Raw genomic sequence first — 17,635 nt, forward strand, 5'->3', positions numbered from 1 at the left:
CTTCGAATCAACGCGTGAACCAGTAATTGAAATTTCGCGTTCGACGCGTGTAGACGAACTTGATACACCGTGAACACCAGTATTAAGCGACGATGCAAATTGGTTTCCCGGATTAATCGCCGAGCGGGGAGTAAGTTTGTTTCGATTACTTCGCCTTATCTGTCGAAAATCAGGAAATTGCATCCAGTGTGCTCGACGATTCGTAATACGCGGTAAAACTTGGACGGTCATAATTTGTTAGGAACACTGAGTGAACTTTGTTGCATTTTTTAGTCGAAACGGAGAGAAGAAAGTAATCGATCGAGTTCGGTTATGGAAATGGTGGCAATTGTATTGTAATTAAAGACAGATATCGATGAATTAATAGGTTGGATAAACGGACATCCCGGTCTTCTAATTACACTAGCGATTATACCGAATGCAAACTGAAATAGTCCGATTACCAGTTACGCGTTACAGACTGATTAAATTATACAGCCACTGTGCAGTTTGTTCGTCGATCGCGAATCAACGCCATACACGCGCGCGAGAGTGAACAACGACTGCGAAACGAGAGAGCCCGAGTATTGAGATTATTGTTTATAACGGTCTGACTCGTAATTAGAATCCATCACGGTGAATCGATTTGCATGAAATTCGAATGACGATCGCGGAGGCCACGAGACGACCCTCGAATCGAAATTTGCAACTCGTCATTACAGCCTGTTCATTTTCCGGCAGATTGAACGGTATCAGACTTGGAACTGTTTTAACCTTTCAGTCTATTATTATATAAATCTTAAAACCGGAATCGAAATTCTCAGTGTAGCAGTCTGCGTTTTTGAACAGGCTGAAGGCAGTCGAGAGTGAAAGATGGATCGAAATACTTTAAATGCGTTCGCTGGCCTACTGTCAGCCTTCGAGTCGAGCTTATCTCCGTTTCCCTCACTTTAAGGCTGAGACGAAACCGATTTCGATCCCTTCTTAGCCTGTTCAACCTATTCTGGCGTGACACGATCCCCTCTAGATCCATCCACAGTGCCCTATTTTAGTCTTTAGAACAGTCTAACGCATATTAAAAATAGTCAAACTTTAGACGCGTGCAATTCCGAAACTACTAATGCTTTATTAATTTTTAAGGCACTGTGGGCAGCGGCGAAGCTTCCCCTTTACAATGGTTTTTTGTTTTTGTCGATCGGACTTTCCGTTTTCGAGATATCGTAATTTATGTAAAGGGGTAATTTTTTTAATTCGACTATCTCTGTCTTCGTCTTACGCGCTCGGACCTCCTTGTCGCACGTTGACCCACTGACCGAGTGACCGAGTGACGTCACGTTTACTATTTACTACGAGCACGTGCGGTCAACGACCTTGACAAGGCCGTAGTAAGTTCATTGACCACGCGACGTATCTTCGAAACTAGCCACCCGATCGACTCGAAACTAAAATCGCTATATCTCCGGAACTAATAAAGCTATCGACTCGCGCAAACGCTCATTTTAAAGGGTATTTCATCCCCTATCCAATGACTATACTTACTACTATAATTTATGCTGTCTTCCATGTTTATTTTCACATTTACTTTGACGCTACATACCCAAAGAAGTTTAAGTAATTCCTATTGATTATACAACCAGTATACGATTAACTCTATATCATAAATTGTTTATTTAGTTAAAAATAAATTTAAATTTGTACCCACGTATACTAATGGGTATACATTAAATATCGAACAGGTTTAATTTAAAATTTTAAGATTTTTTCACCAAATATAAAACGTCTAATATTTTTTTAGAGTCTCATATTGTAAAATTGGGATCTAGGGCTGATAAGATGGCGAAAATATGAACGAAATTCATTCGGGACCACGATTGGATTACGTTACACGTCATGTGTGCTCGTAGGAACTGCGAGTCAACGACGAAATGAAATATTCAGCTCGATCTCTGTACATCCGAATTTCGATAGGTATTGTCATGGGCCGCGTCCCCGAAATCGTTGAAAAGTTCACGGAATTTCCGTAGCTGACGTAGAAGGAGCGTGATCGATTCCGAGTTGCCGTTGCATCCCGAAGCGGCTTCGTAGCAAAAGAAGCTCGAGGAGTTTCGGTTACCGATGTTACACAGAATGGAACGACTTATTGTTGCCCCGCGTACGTACCGATGATATACGATTTTCTATTGAGAGGCCAGGCTTCCGTGTGCAACTACATTTGCATGACGGAGCACAGAGTATGTACCCGTGAACCAAACGTGAAATATCGTTATCGAAAAATGATACCGCGGAAGATTCGTCGCGACATGTGTAGTAGAAACATTGTAACGCGTGGTTGACGTGGTAAGATGATCTCGAACAGAAATACCAGTCTATAGAAACTCTCGTTAATAATTAATAAAGGAAATACCTAGCAATTACAAAAAAATGATTAAGCTGCGATGCACCGATGGTTGTCCAAGAAATTTATCCATGCGAATTCTTGTCGCTGAAGGGGACAAAGCCACCGTAAAGTTTGTTTAAGCATTTAGTCCGACATCCGGCGAAATGTTATTTACGTCTAACCACACTGTAAATCGCTAAGTAATATACCCGGTGCTAGATTTAATTCCGCGTAAAGGAACAATAAACCGAGGCATCCGTCGCGGCCGGATTCCCCTTTCCTATGGCCGCGAAACCTAATTACACGGGACATAAAATTACTAATCAAAGTGTCTCTTGTTTATAGCGACCGAATTCCAGGAGGCATACGTCACGTGTTCGCGCGGACACGCGTGAACGCTCGCAGACACTGGCGACGTAATCCAGCCGGGATTTCGAGAAAATTAAGGGCTCGTTACAACGGAAGGGTCATAAAATCTGGATGGAAACCGGTGTTGTATTTTATTGCCGGCGCTTCGCGTGCTATCGTGACGAACGATTCCCGACGTCGCACCGGGGAACCGACGGATCCACCGAATCTCGGAATTCGAATAAACTTTACGGCTGACGGAGCCAAATAGTGGCGAACCACGCGGAATCCCTTTCCGCCCTTCGCGACAGAACGTGCATGCAAAGAGCAGGATTTAGGTCCGGGCATAAATCTCGCCGAGCGACGTCGTGATCCTGACAAGACTTAACTTTTCCAGCTCTCCCGGTATCGCGATGCAACGTAACAATTTCTACCAGCTGTCTGCTTTCATATTTTCTTTCGACCCCTTAACGTACACGACCCTGGCGTATAACCTCGTCCTGTCACGTTCGTTGATGACGGAAATAATCGGAGGATTAGTGGTTACTTCGTATTCGAGGCTGATTTGTATACTTCGCTTCGTGATATTTTATAGCACGTACAATTAATATGTTCAAAAGTGGTTTCTGGGTATCCATGAACGTGTAAAATATCATTTCTTGCCACGCTGAGGGCGATTACAACGATCAAGCGTCTGACCGTATTCGGAAATTACTACTTGCTTTCAGCGTCTGACCGAGCGCGTGGACTTACTACTTGAAAAACTTCAATTTAATTTTTCTATACTTCCACCAAGTTTTCAATTAAAATTTATATACTATCGCACACTATTGACAGACAATTAAGAGTCGAATGTTATATTTTACAATTTTTTTTTATCTTTAAAGTAATAATTGAGTCAAAGTGACAATCTGTGAACACACATCGCTAAATATGAAATGTTATCGACTCCTAATAATTATCTGCGGATAAATATTGTTTCAAGTCACTTTCGAGAAAGAGAGCACACTGTGCTAAATAATGTCCGCGCGAGAAAAATACTTTGAAAGTTTCAGAAAGATGAAAGAGCTCATTGTTGGACTTTATTTCAAGTTACAATTAATTAGCGATGCCAGGCCCACGCAGCGCTGTCGCTTCAAACGATCCATTTTCAACCTATTTTTCCAGGCTGAAAGTTTTTTTTTTTTGCGCCTTCCACGAAACACGGAAATACGTTTCCCATCGTGGTTATAATTGGCGTTCGCCGCGATGTTGCGAATTATACGCTTCTTTGTCGCTCGCCACGTCCACGTCCACGGCCATCGTTATTTGTAAAATTAATTAGAAACCTCCATTGAAGATAAACGAAACTAAAATAACAACGTGTATATTTCCTGAGACCGAAATTATACCGTTCGATACGATCCATTATGGCCAATCATTTGTTGGACCTACTGCCTGATAGATTCATATAAATGAGATGTATTAATTATAGCGTATCGCGGAATAATGTTATGTGCAGAGCCCCAAGTATCGGAGTATTATGCTCGTAGGCAATTATTCGAAAATCAACAAAACATCGACGTTATATAACGCAACATTTTAATACATTATTAGACATGCAATGTAATAACATTTCCACGCAGAATTATTTGGAGGAAATTACTTCACGATGTAACGAGTACCATCGATAACCAATAAAATCATAATTCTTAGTTACTTCGAACATCAAATATTTTCCCTTTCAATTTCATCGAACTTCTCGCTACTATAAAGTGATTAACACAGAGAGGGTATGAAGGTTCACCGACACGGAAGGAAAACCCTTAACAGGGCCGACAATATAGGACAGAGTGTCTGTTGACGATACCGAAGAAGATTAAGTCGACGTTGCGCGAACACCAGCAAGCGTAATACGTTCTTGTAGTTGCGAACAATTTCGAAACCCAATACACGGTGCATACGGGAGCGCAGCTTCCGATATCTAAAAAAATACAAGCACGAGAAGCGCACGCTAAACGAAAATCGCCAGGAAAATCGGTAACCGTAAAATCGTAACGAAGCATGTCCGATCCTTTAACCTCTTTTTCGATAGTTCGATAGTTCCACCGCAATTATTGGCTCCTCTCGTTGCCTTTCGACGTCCACGGAGTCTTCCTACGGCCTCTCGCGGGACTTTCCCGCGTCGTCGATCTTTTTCCCCCCCTCCTGGAGCGCGTTGCGTCGAATTAAATCGGTCCAGCGACGTGAAACTATCGATCCCCGGGGGGGGCATTGGTAATTACAAAGCCCGGCGGAAACGCGTCGTCGAAAGCCAATAAAATCAAAAAGCGACGTCACGATCAAAGGAATTTCATCGCGCGAACTTTAACAACCCCTAAACGTTAAAGAGCTATTTTCACGATGATTCGCGGCGTTTTGAATACAACCGGAACGAGAGGGGATCGTTCGCGGATTGAACGTTACAGATTAAAGTGGCTTCCTTCGTTTCCGGATTAAGGGCAGACCTTTAATACGAGGGTGGCAATTACTTAGGTAAGTAATTGCCCGGGAAGCCTTTTTCTGCCACGAAATCGTTACGACACGTCCCATCGAATTCGATGTTGCGACACTTTTAAAATAATAAAATCGATCGACAGAGACTATTTACTTTTCAATGAGTTGGTTAGATCGAAATTAAAAACGTCGGGGCGCGCTGACTGAATATTTCTGGTCGATGTAACATTTTTTTTCGGTCGACGGAGAAAACGAGCGGGAGATGTGCGACCGGAAGCGTCAAAGGCGCGCGGAAGTTTCGCAGTTACGGCCTCCTAAAAAATTCTATGCATCTAAAATACAGTCGTTTCGGAACGAGCTGGCCAGAAAAGGATTTCCCATGAGTCGTTCCCATTTTCGATCCGTAAACAGCGCTCCCGTTGCTATCGATCCAATATCATTAACCAAGAATAATTTTGTTCAAAGAAAACCTTTTGAGAATCATTGCCAGACAAGTTATGACTCGTTTGAAATTGGCGTAGCCTCGTTAATTAAAAATGTTTAAAGGATTAGGTGGTCGAAATAGTTTAATCCGAGGGGCACAAGTTCAACGAAGTTCCGACCACACGAGCCCACCCGAGAACGCCTCCGACCATTTCATTGTCACGGCGCCAAGTTAGTCGAACCGAATCACGTCTCCGGAAAGGTTCATGAGTTGGATTGGCCCTTAAGCTATACCCGTGGAACTTAGTTCCTTGTCGAATCTAACAAACTTAATATAATGATATGCACGATGATCCAAGTCACGTGTGAACGGAGCAAAGGACAACATTACTTAAACTTACTACCCAGTAAACGTTAACGTTATTCCTAATAAACAATTTTATTCTAGCACTGCGTGTTGTACTTGAGCCAATTCGGTTTTCGAGCATCGTACAATATCGATATTCAAATCGGAATGCTCGAGATGAAATTTGGAGAAGTACCAGAACCTGCAGTGAATTCTGGTATATTTGCAGACTGTTAAACGCGATTCCTTCGATCTAATACCGAATGCACAACGTCTAAGACACGGGTCCGATAAGTAGCTTTACTGACAGTCCTCTAGTTGGTCCACGACAAGACTTCCCTCCCTTATGTACAGTGAAGCCATTTTAGATGTTCGGCTCAAAGAGAAGGAATTTCTTGATACCACGAATAATTCAGCGAACCGAATGGAGATGCTGGCAAGCCCCGGCTAGAAAGCCCGATCGATTCTTCCGCCGGTCTTGGAATATTTATTGTACATCGAGGAATATTTATTATTAAACGTTTATTTATCCCAGCCGCTTAAGAGAGACGCGCACCGCTACGTTTACGGTCATTATGGCTTTTATTCGGGAGAGTAAATAAGAGGAATGTACAATACTCGGGTAGTACAAAGCTCTCAGTGTACTTAGGACAATCCTCTTTAAGATGTTGTACCTTTGGGAACGAAATCGCCTCTCTTACAATGTCCTCGTTTCCACGTTCCAGACCTCGTGGATAATAAAGTCGTGGCCGTAGTTTTATGCGTAAGGAACGCATAACTTATAACGAGATCCTTCCCACGAAAATTCCCTGACCCATTCGTCTTCACAGAACGTAAGGAAGACTAAATCTTTTATGAGTTTTATTCGAAAATTAATTTTTCTTCTTTCTCAAAAGAATTATCACCTGGATTTATAACGAATCTACCAGCCTGTGATTGTATTCTATCAATCCAAAGAAATCTCCGTTTTATCGCTACGTTGGTTGAGTGAATAATAATTTTGGTGATTTTACGGGTCCAGTGCCGGACACTTACTGCACGAGGGCTCCGGAGAAATGATTTTATAAAGCCTCGTGTGACGACACGTACGTGGGCTGCAGCTACCGCGCTTCGACACGTGCGAGGGGATAGGATACAGACTCACAGGTGTACAAGTACGGTCGTGCAAAGGTGTAGGCACGTAGGCGAGGGCCTTGTACCAAACGCTCTTTGATCCGGCGCTGCATTATGCATAAGGAACAGCTACGTTCCGCTGGAAACACAATATAACCCCGGAATCGTAAATCAAAGAAGACAAGGGGAAATAATCGGAACGCGGATAAGCGGACAGGTAAATAGATAGAGAGAATCTTCATTATACTTGGATAAAGATTAGGAGCGGCGGGAGTTACTGCCGAGGGATTGATGCTCGTACGTCGTCGTGTTATTACTTCCTGAATAAATAGAACTTATCGCGTTCGTGATTGCGACGCTCGGGAATTTACGGAGAGAAATTTCTGGAGTCGCGTTTGCCGATCGTACGATTCGAAATAAGATCAGGGTTGGACACAAGTGCACTGTATGGATTTCCTTCGTTTCATAGTCATTAACGTTACTAGGTTCAGAAGAGTATTGCAACGAAAAAAGAGGTAAACGTTCGAGGTGGACGGGAATTAGAAGCAATTAGTAAATTGAACAATGAGAGAGGAGGTGAAGTTCGAGCTGGCAATCGATTTCTTTTCCGCGTTCGAGTTAATTGCGTTTCTATTAAGAATCTGCGAGTCTCCAATGGCTACAAAACGTTTTGAAACATCGCTCTAATTTAAAAAAAAAAGACACCGAGAAATGGAACACCATTGTTTACTTTTTTGCTAATTTACGAACACTTTTATTTTGCGAGTCGAAAGTAATAGGCGCGTGAAACTGAAGGCTCGCGAACAGGGTTGAAAATGAAAAGTCGACGAGACATTTCGAAAAAGAATTCCCCGGCCAAAGCGAAACGACAATGCAATTATCATATAAATTACCGCGGCCTTATTTTGTTCCGCCGTTGCCCGGCACGAGAGACATCTTGTTTTACAACCACGCCGCGTCGTAAATTTAAAAAATAAATTCGAAACAGGGGCGGGATCCAACACCGTCATGGGCGAAAAAAAATTGGCGAAACCGTGCCCGTTACGCAATTTTTCATTAATTACGAGCTGCGCGTCATTAGAGTTCCACCATGGAAGAGGGAGAGCAGAGAGATTTTTTCTGTTTTTTGTTTAAACTAGGAGTATAGGAGACGCTATGATTATTTTTCTCGTTAAAACGGCGCGTTTGTTAAACGGATTCAATGGGGATCCCACGAAAATCGTTCCGGTCTCGTTAACGCGCTCCTTCACCCGACTGCAGATATTTTATTATAATTGCGCAGTGTCCGTGATATTCACTGAGCCGAGCGCGAAAATTTCATGAAACTAATAGCGCACGTGTACGCCCCTCCGCCTTTCTTTCTCACGGCCGACCTACCGTAAACCAGAGCATCAAGCACGCTTTTATTCGGCCATATATTCGTCTCTTAAACGGCTCACTCGTCGTCTGTCTCGAAGAACGCGGTTCACGTAACGATTCGTCCCAATTAATTTACTTGCATCTCGCGAAAATTACATCACTTAAAACACTTGGAAATTGAATATCTCGAAAACTAGTAACAGAATGCAAACACCATCATCTGTATACTCACGTTTACACGCATTCTAACGTGTAATAGTACACACGAATGTCTCAATGAATGTCTCAATGAACAAAAATGAATTGAAATAATTTAATAACTCTTGTACTTAGTTATCGTTTAAATAGTTTGTCTCTTATATTCAGAGACTACTATTTCTACGAAAAAGATCGTGTAATTTGGTGAAATATTAAAACGTCTGTCTTGAATAATTTTTAAGGCGAATTCAAGGGTGCTCGAATATAAATGTTTAAAAGCAACATTGCAATAGTTTACAGAAGCGTGTCGTTGGTCGATCGGGCGACCCAATATTTTTCCCCGATTTTTCCAGCACTTTCCATCGCAGTGCATTACCTGACCAGGCCCATAAATCGCGGGGAAGATTACACAAGCTCCCTGTCACGTTTTCGCAGGAGGGACGAGGGAGAACGTGCACGTTTTGGGAGAGGGGGGGGGGGGCGGTGGATTTCTTTATCGATGTACTGCGCGGCCGCGATATTCACTGGCCTGAAAACCGGTGCCAACGGACACGAAAATTTCGCGCCGCTAAGGATCGATGGGAATCCCAGGCTGGCTTTTAACCGTCACCCTTTCGGTTCTCCGTTCATTCTGAAACGGTGATGGTCGGTCCATCCCCTAGACACCCCCTTCGACCGACGCTTTAACCCCCTCCCGACTACCATTTTCCGGCCAATCTCCACTCGGCCTGGCCACCGACGAGCTCTTGCGCGCGACGGATGAATGGCGTTTCAGGGAATTGATAGACCCACGGTGCTCGACATTCAGGAACAGTGGTGGGGAAAAAAAAAAAGAACGTCCTCGACACGCGAACGCGACCAGGGAACACCCGCTGATCGGATTTTACCCCCCACGAACCGCGTCTTTAATTTTGTTCGTACAAGAAATTACCACGAGACGGAATAAACTTGTTTCAACGAATACCTGGTGAAAGTATTAAAAATATGTTGATTTTAATATGTAAGACTTAATGACGAATAAGTAGCCTCATGATTGTGAATGTAACGTAATTTTTCTAATACTGGAATTTAAAAAATTTAGCTTGTAATTCCTGTTCTGCAGATTCTCTTTGGCTTTTACGAGAAACGAAAGGCTTTGGAAGCCCCGAGGCAGAAATAGCGATCCATATCGAGTCCCTAATACATCTCGCTTTGATTTCGTTGCTGATGCTATTTCATGCAACAATAAATATGCCGATGTCGGGAGCAGAAGAAGCCTGGACTTGGATCAGCGCCATCCGCGTCTTAAATTTTCCTCCGCGGAGGGTTGAACGCCCTTACCGACTCGACGATCCGCTAGAAAACTGCAACCCCCAATCTTTTTTATCGTTCGTAACACACATGCACGGGGCATTCAACAAATCACTTTTTCCTGCTCGATCGATACCTGAACTTTACGATCTATTTTTTTCGAACCGGTTACAAGAAGAGGGAGATAATTTCTGCGGACATTCGAAGGTGAAGCCCAAGAGTGGAGAATTTTATTTAAATATAATTAAACGAATATGCGTATATAAAAATAATTTTTCGATATATTAAGAACACACAGTCGAGTAAACAGTGGACCCTTTGAATTTGGCAACCACCATGGGCTTTAAATTTTCACTCTCCAACGAGTCTTCAAGGTGGATGAATTTCTCAACTTCGATCCCCTCCTCTGACCAACGTTGGATACTTTTTGCCCCTTCGACCCCTCCCCTGGCACTCATCGATCCCTACTGACCACTGCTGACCCCTCGCCCCGACCTCCCTAATTTTGTAATGTACCCGTTTTCACCTATTTACTTTATTTACTCGTTTGATCCTACGTTAACCGTATTAAACTACCAGTTTTATTTTACCATCACTTTTTCCTCTTTTCTGGCTCCTCGCAGATTCCCCACGCGATATTCCGTTTAATTATTCACTTTTTAATCCAAAAATACTAAAATCAAAGGAGACATGTATGGGATATTTAGATTTTCTAATTTTTATGTACATTCGTACCATCTACTACGATCGTTAAAAAATAAATTACTGGAATAACTCAACCGTCTCTTCTACCTCTAATTACTTAAATGGTAAAAAGGTTGAATGCTGAATAGATCCCAGGTGTCCCATGGTAAAGGTCAACTTTCTTGAGCTTTTCCTGAGCTCCGCGGATGGAATGCCACCCGCGGGACTATTTTTCGGATAACTCGTTTCAGATAAAATTTGTTTATTCCTCGGGAAAGTGGTAGCGTTCTTAAACTTTGCAGAGTCTACAGCTGCAATTTTACTTCGTTTTCTTTGACGAAGTAATTGCTCGCCAGAACTGAACGAGAAGATCAAAGGAATGCTGTTTCCTTCCACCATCTTAGTTCCAGTCATTTTTATTTCAAGAACCTATTGTTCTTAAGGTTTTCGTTCGAAAAGAAATGAGAATAAACCGTGAGGTTGCAACGTAGACAACTTTTGTAACACTTAAAATTTATAAATTAAACAATTATCAAGAAGCCCAGAATAATTACGAACTACACAATTCTCACTTATTTTGATTCTCTCCCAGGCCTTCTTATATCTTGTAATCGTGTTCCATATGAATTCCATTGTTGTAAGAATGACTGGAAGGGAAGGAACGATCGTAACACTTTTCCAATCTGGAATAAAGTCCGGCTAAAGTCGCAAATCGACTCAATTCCGCCCAGAATTACGGTCCTTGTTGCTGGTAATCTCCTGGGGCCGTTTGATGGCACGTAGACCGTCATTCTCAAAGAATCGAGTCGATTTGCAACTTCAGCCGGATTTATTCCAGATTGAAAAAGTGCCACGATAGCTTTTCGGATGCCGGCCACCACGACGGCGCCGAATTCAATACGGAGCATAACTGTAACAAATCAAGAGGAACAAAACGAAAGAAAAGTTGGAAACGTTACAATATTTTCCGACGTTGATAAGTTTCGATGGAATCCACGAGGCACAAGAGCCAGTTTCCTACGTTTACTACCGTTATTGACTTTGTTGGCAGAGTCGTGTACGATTCCTCGAGTTGTCATCCTCGAACGTAGAGTGTGCTGTGCAAAACCACTGATTTTTCAGGAGGTCGGTACTTCAGTATAATACCATCTTACAGAAGATGCTGTTTTGTACCTCGTACGCGCTCTCGCTGAGCTTTCAAGCTCCGTGGCATGCTCCGACAGAAATTTCCAACTGGTTAGCAGTCGATAACGTCGGTAAAAAGCTCCGCCAATGTTACCATCGGATCGAAATCGTGGCTTTACCGACGAAGCTCTTACCGACGATAGATAGAAGCGGAAAAGCTCGAGCAAAGCGTGAATAAACTATTGTTAGATCGTATTAAACGATTCGCGTTTGCTATGTAGTCACAATTTCTTGGCAAATTCATATTTCTACTTTGTAGCTGACTCAGAGAAGCTTGCGGAATAATTTTTGTTAACAGTCGTGATAACAAAAAGTCACGTTTCACGCCTACATCGAGCAGACGAATTTATTTTCGCTTCGATCGAGAATCAATGGAGAAACACGAACCTTAATTACATTCTCGTTAAATTTAATAACGATCATCGGGTTCTTTGAAACGCCACGAACATACGTGATCGAATTACAACCCTCGACAAGCAAGTACGAGCGCCATCGCGTGCGTGAGTATTTACGGAGCTGCGCGTAGAAGGCCGAGGGGGATGAAAACGATTCCACCGACGATACGTCGACGAAATTTTGAAAAATCCTCCATTTTTTTCTCACGACTCGAGCACCATTTTCCCGGAAGAATTATTTTGCTATCGTTTCTGATTTTCGGGCATCGTCGAGGTTGCTTAAATTTTCGGTAATATTACCGCAGCGTTACAAAAACGGGTTTGCTCGTGATGCATGGGCCAATTCTCCAAATTCTATAGTTCGCTCTATTGAAATGCTGGAAACGTTTCCAGCGAGCGAAGTTCCCTGTTCTGCGCCATAAAATCGATGCCGAGATTAATCGCATTCCGATTCGTTTAACCGATATCCCGGTCACAGGCATGCGAAAATATCGTCACGGAAACGCGACGAAACGAATTAGTTACTCATTTCTTTTCACCGACTTTCCAACGCTCCTACGTATTCCTGTCGCTTGGTATCTCGAAATTAAATCACACGTTCGAGGCGACGATCGCCGATACGATAAATAGAGAACGAAGACGATCGTTTCATTTCTGATGCTCTTTGATCTTACGGGTGAACCTTTATTCTGAATTTTAATCAAGATGGTCTGAAATTATATTTCAAATATATCGAGCAACGGTGCAGTAAGAGTTCTGATTCTAATTATTTATTGCGCTCTGTGTACCGGTCGAAAAATCATAATGCATTTTAATAAAAACTCTATCGATGCAAATCGATATCAACGCAGGTGAAATTCGCTAACGAAATATGGATGAAATACAGCCTCGACACGGTTCGAACACTTTCATTTGGATGCCATACTCGACGAAATTAGAGTAGATAAATTCGACCGTAAAATAAACGGTAAAAAGAATTCCGAGCCGCGTTATTCCCTGCCATTTCTGAATGAATTTCGAACCCCCAAAATGTTTCCGCGTATCGTGGTTTATGACTCCACAAAATTCCACGCGGCGAGCCCCCACGATGAATTTGTCACAGTGCACCGCGCCGAATAAATAACGCTACCCATCGCGAGGGGGGTGGGGGGTGGGAGTAACGAGATTTACGCGCCAAGTGCTTCGTACCGCGTTTGCAAAATTAAGAAGCACTCGAGATTATTCTCCACACCCCCTCCCCGCCCTTCTCCTCTGTTCTGAAAAGCGCCGTGAGAACGCGCGATTAAATCCGTCGCAATTTATGATGCGAATGTCCCCGCAGCGCCGCAACGTTGAACTTTCGCGCGTATGTAGGTTACTGGCTAATACTGGGTCGGTCAACTTTTTCCATCAATTTCCATTTACTTGCCACCGATCCCTGCATGCGCGTCTTTTGTGTCGAAGCAAACGTACCCCTGCTTGCGGGACAAATTGATTATCTGTCCTGGCGGTGCAAAAGTTCGGTTTTATTTAATAAAACTGCTTGGCCGTATCCTTGAACTTACATACATATTTTCGTGGGTATGGTAAAAGTAATATTGGTGGGTCGACCACTCCTTGATTAAAAAAAAAAAAACAGCTTATTTGTTTTGTACACCCTTTTGATATGATACAGTTGCATAATATGTGTAAAAGTCTCGTTAAACTGGTTAGCTTGAACGAGGGATACGATTGATACAATTATTGCATGTATAATGTCGTTTAAAAAAAGAGTTAATTTTGACTCGTTGATTCGTCGATGTAAATACACGCGTGTTTTAAAAATATGATTAGTATATGGTAAATGGTGGCTGTTGGCTGGGAAAGCTCGCAAGAGTCGGCCCTCTCGGCCCCGTGCCATTTGCAGTAATCATCTTTCCAGCTCCACGCAGCACAGAAGCGAGGATTAATGGCGAGTGAACCATACACCCGGTCGAAAATGACAGGGCCTGTCAAAGTCACTTGCTCGAATGCGAATCTCAACAAGCACGACTGTCGCGTTCACGTCTTGCACGTCCATTCGCGGAGCGTTCGCGTTTGTGTCTTTCGAACGCCGCGATAAGATGGATCGCGGACAAAGCGGACGCGCAAGAAGAGGCGGGAGGACAGATAAGCGGCGGGGGGCGGGGGGGGTAACCCGTCAGTGACCTTGACAGGGCAATTTATTTCGGAGCGTAATATCACGAGACCGCGATTTTGTTCGCTTCCTCCTTGGCTGCTCCTTTATCGTACGATCCTAATGTTATAAACAACAAAAAAATACAAAAACCTACAAGTAAATCCTTAATCACGGTCGAATAAATGAAATCTAAATCCCCATAAAGATTATTCCCCTCTGTCGGTGAACGTGGAGTGAAGTAATTGGGATTTCGACGAATAAAAATTGAAATTCGCGGAACGTGCACGGAAATATGTTTTCCCATCGCGGTTGCAACCGCGTTTTCTTATCGATCGCGTGCCAGAAATAATGTATCCGCGGTTTTTGAGGCGCGTCGACAACAAACGTCAAATACACGAGCAGAACCGAACGCTCTCGCTTGTAACAAATTGAGGAAGCCGAAACGTGACTTCCCGAGCGATATCTAAACAATACGAGGGCCGGCGTATAGAGAGAGAGAAAAAAAAAAGGAACTAATGTCGACAGGTATCGCGAACGATGGCAAATAGTCAGCGGGCCGCGAGGCATTTGCGTACGCCGGGGAAAAAACAACAACGCGTGGCGGAATATTCGCGCGTGTAACTGAAGGGTGTATTTCGCTTTCATTAAACCAAACGCCTCTGCACGCCAAAACGTCGAGTACAGTGTTAATATTGATTGTGCAGCAAACAAATATCGGATAATGCCAATGGGGAGGGGCGCGAGGTTTACGCGCGAGCCCGCTGCTTGACGGGAAATCAAGAGTCCACCGTATAACTTGTAATCAACGGGTCAGATTTCCTCGAACAAAAGTATCGTCGAACAATACCGGCGATCGAGAACGGCATTGACAAATTTGAAAGACCGGTTATACGCGACGAATTATTTCAACGAATATTGTTCGAAACCGTCGCCATTTTCTTTTTTTCTAATCGATGCAATTGTCGCGGAGAACGAAACCAGCGTTTATTAATACCGATTCCCGCGAGAAATCAGCGATACATCAAACTTCGTCTGATATAATTTATTTATTCAGAATGGGTTGAATAAAATTACCGTACGGGATAGCAGTCTGTGGCGAATGGTTTTGCAAACCGAACCGTAGGTGACGAACGTGTTAAATAATAGCTGAGAAATAATTGGGAGGGTTCACGGGATCGATTTTACGTGATCTACTGCGATGAATACAATTTCAACGCCGCGTGGAAGCATCGAATGCAAACATCAAATATGAAATATCTCATAAAGACCGTTTTCGACGATCGCGCGTTTAACAGTTTTATTTATGTTATCAAAATTGCATAGTTCGATTTAATGAACGGGTACGCGAGAGCTCGCACATTTCGCCAAACAACGAAATTATGTTTTCCAAAGATGGGGATGACGTATAATGGATGCGTTTTATTTTTGAAATATAAATCAGGAATAAAATTTCACGCTTACGAACGATTTATTCATTTTACTCTTGACGTGTATTCAGCCATATTTCATTATTATTATAGATAAGTATGTGCACGAGAGCAAATACAGTATTTTCTGATTTTATTTTACTTTTCTGTTTATTATAATTTTTTACAGCAATTCTAAAACCGTGTAAGATGATAAAGCTTCAATATTTCTGCTTGGCATATTGCACCTAAGTACTTATTTTACGTACGATGAAGGATGAAGGATAATTCTACGTGTTTCTGTTTTAAAGGAGCTTTGAGGGAATTAATTTCACTAATTGTAACGTTCCAATTATATCAACACACATAATATATATGAAATTCTTACGAAATTCCGCAGCAAACAAGAAGTGTTCTTAAGTAAAACTGGAAACGTTTTTGTACCTATGACCGTACGACCTATTTCCTCGAGTAGAGTACGGCTGCCAATGTTTAGCCACATATTACGGGTCAACCTGTAGTTTAAATGAATTTATACAAGAGCTCGACACAGTCCCTAGAAGTATCCGCGTGCAAAAATAGGTTATAAAGTTCACGTTCCGAATATATAAAAGTAGGTTGAATCGATTGATCGGGCGCAAGACCTTGATAGTTTAAAGACTTCGGTGGATTCAAGACTGTGGGTTATTAAATTCTCCCGCAATTATTTCCTCTTTCTCACTGTGATCGAGGTTAAATCAGTTTTCGCGCAGGTGTAAAATTAGACGCGCGAAAGACAGATGAGCAGAAATAGTAGAGTATCGATAAACTCTGTACTATTATTAATTTGTTCTTGCTTACGATTTTTCCTGTCGATCACGTCTCTGGAACTTCTGTTGCTAGAAATAATCTGTTATAAGAAATATCGTCTATTCTTTTGTCCAGAGTCTCAGTAATTTCCGACAATGAAGCTAATCGACGAAGAATGGACGATCGCGCGACGCGAAACAGCAATTTTCGGGCGGTTAAAAGTTTCGCGGATCGTGGACCCTGTTCTATTCTTCAAATTTCCACGGCCAGAGACGATTGACGTGCCGAGGGGCGGCAAAAAACGGATCGAGAGGGTGGCGCGGGAGGGTGGAAAGTTTCCGCGAAAGGAAACCGCGAAAGCTACAAAGACTTTAAATCTGTTTTTGCTTCGGCACGGGAGTAACGAAGCGGGTAACGCTGAAACTTGGTCGAAGAAGTTCGAGCACACGGAGGACGAAAAACCGTGAAAAGAGAATGGACGTTCAATGGCGAGATCGTTCTTGCCAGGGGAATCTGATACACAAAACGTGAAAGAAAAAGCGTGTAAAAGCGTGTTTGCTGTTTGTGTTTCGTACGGATCGACACGGTGCTCGAAACCAAGAAAATACAAAGTCGAGAAAATCACGATTATTCGAAATAAAAAAAACTAATTCGAACTTGAGACGCGCTATTAAAAAATACTTCTGATATGAGAAAGAGTATTCGATACGCTTGTACGTATAAATTATGCATATTCATCGAATGCCTGGCTTATGCTGGATGACCCGGTTTAATCTACAAATGGATACATTTTAGTAAGTAATTCAGCTGATACGGCTGAATGTACGAAGATTAAAGGGGATCGAGTGAGACATGCAAGACGATTCATCCAACTTGATGACCTCAAATTACTCATAAGCTGCACTACGAAAACACTTTGTTCAGGAATGATCGAGTACTACCAGGGCATATATACGATACAGTAATTAGTTATTCGTTCCTCGTCAATCACGGAAAAATTATTAAAAAAATTGCAAATAAATCCAGCACTCTACAGTGATGTTTCAAACAACCTTCTTCGATTTGGCGAATGGAAAATAGGTCATCTTCCGGGCGAAGTAATTAATTAAATTGCAGCGCGAACTTTTTGAG

Source organism: Colletes gigas, unplaced genomic scaffold (genome assembly GCF_013123115.1).
Source record: "Colletes gigas isolate AHSC1104 unplaced genomic scaffold, ASM1312311v1 Colletes_gigas_Sc00006, whole genome shotgun sequence".
NCBI classification, from domain to species: Eukaryota; Metazoa; Arthropoda; class Insecta; order Hymenoptera; family Colletidae; genus Colletes; species Colletes gigas.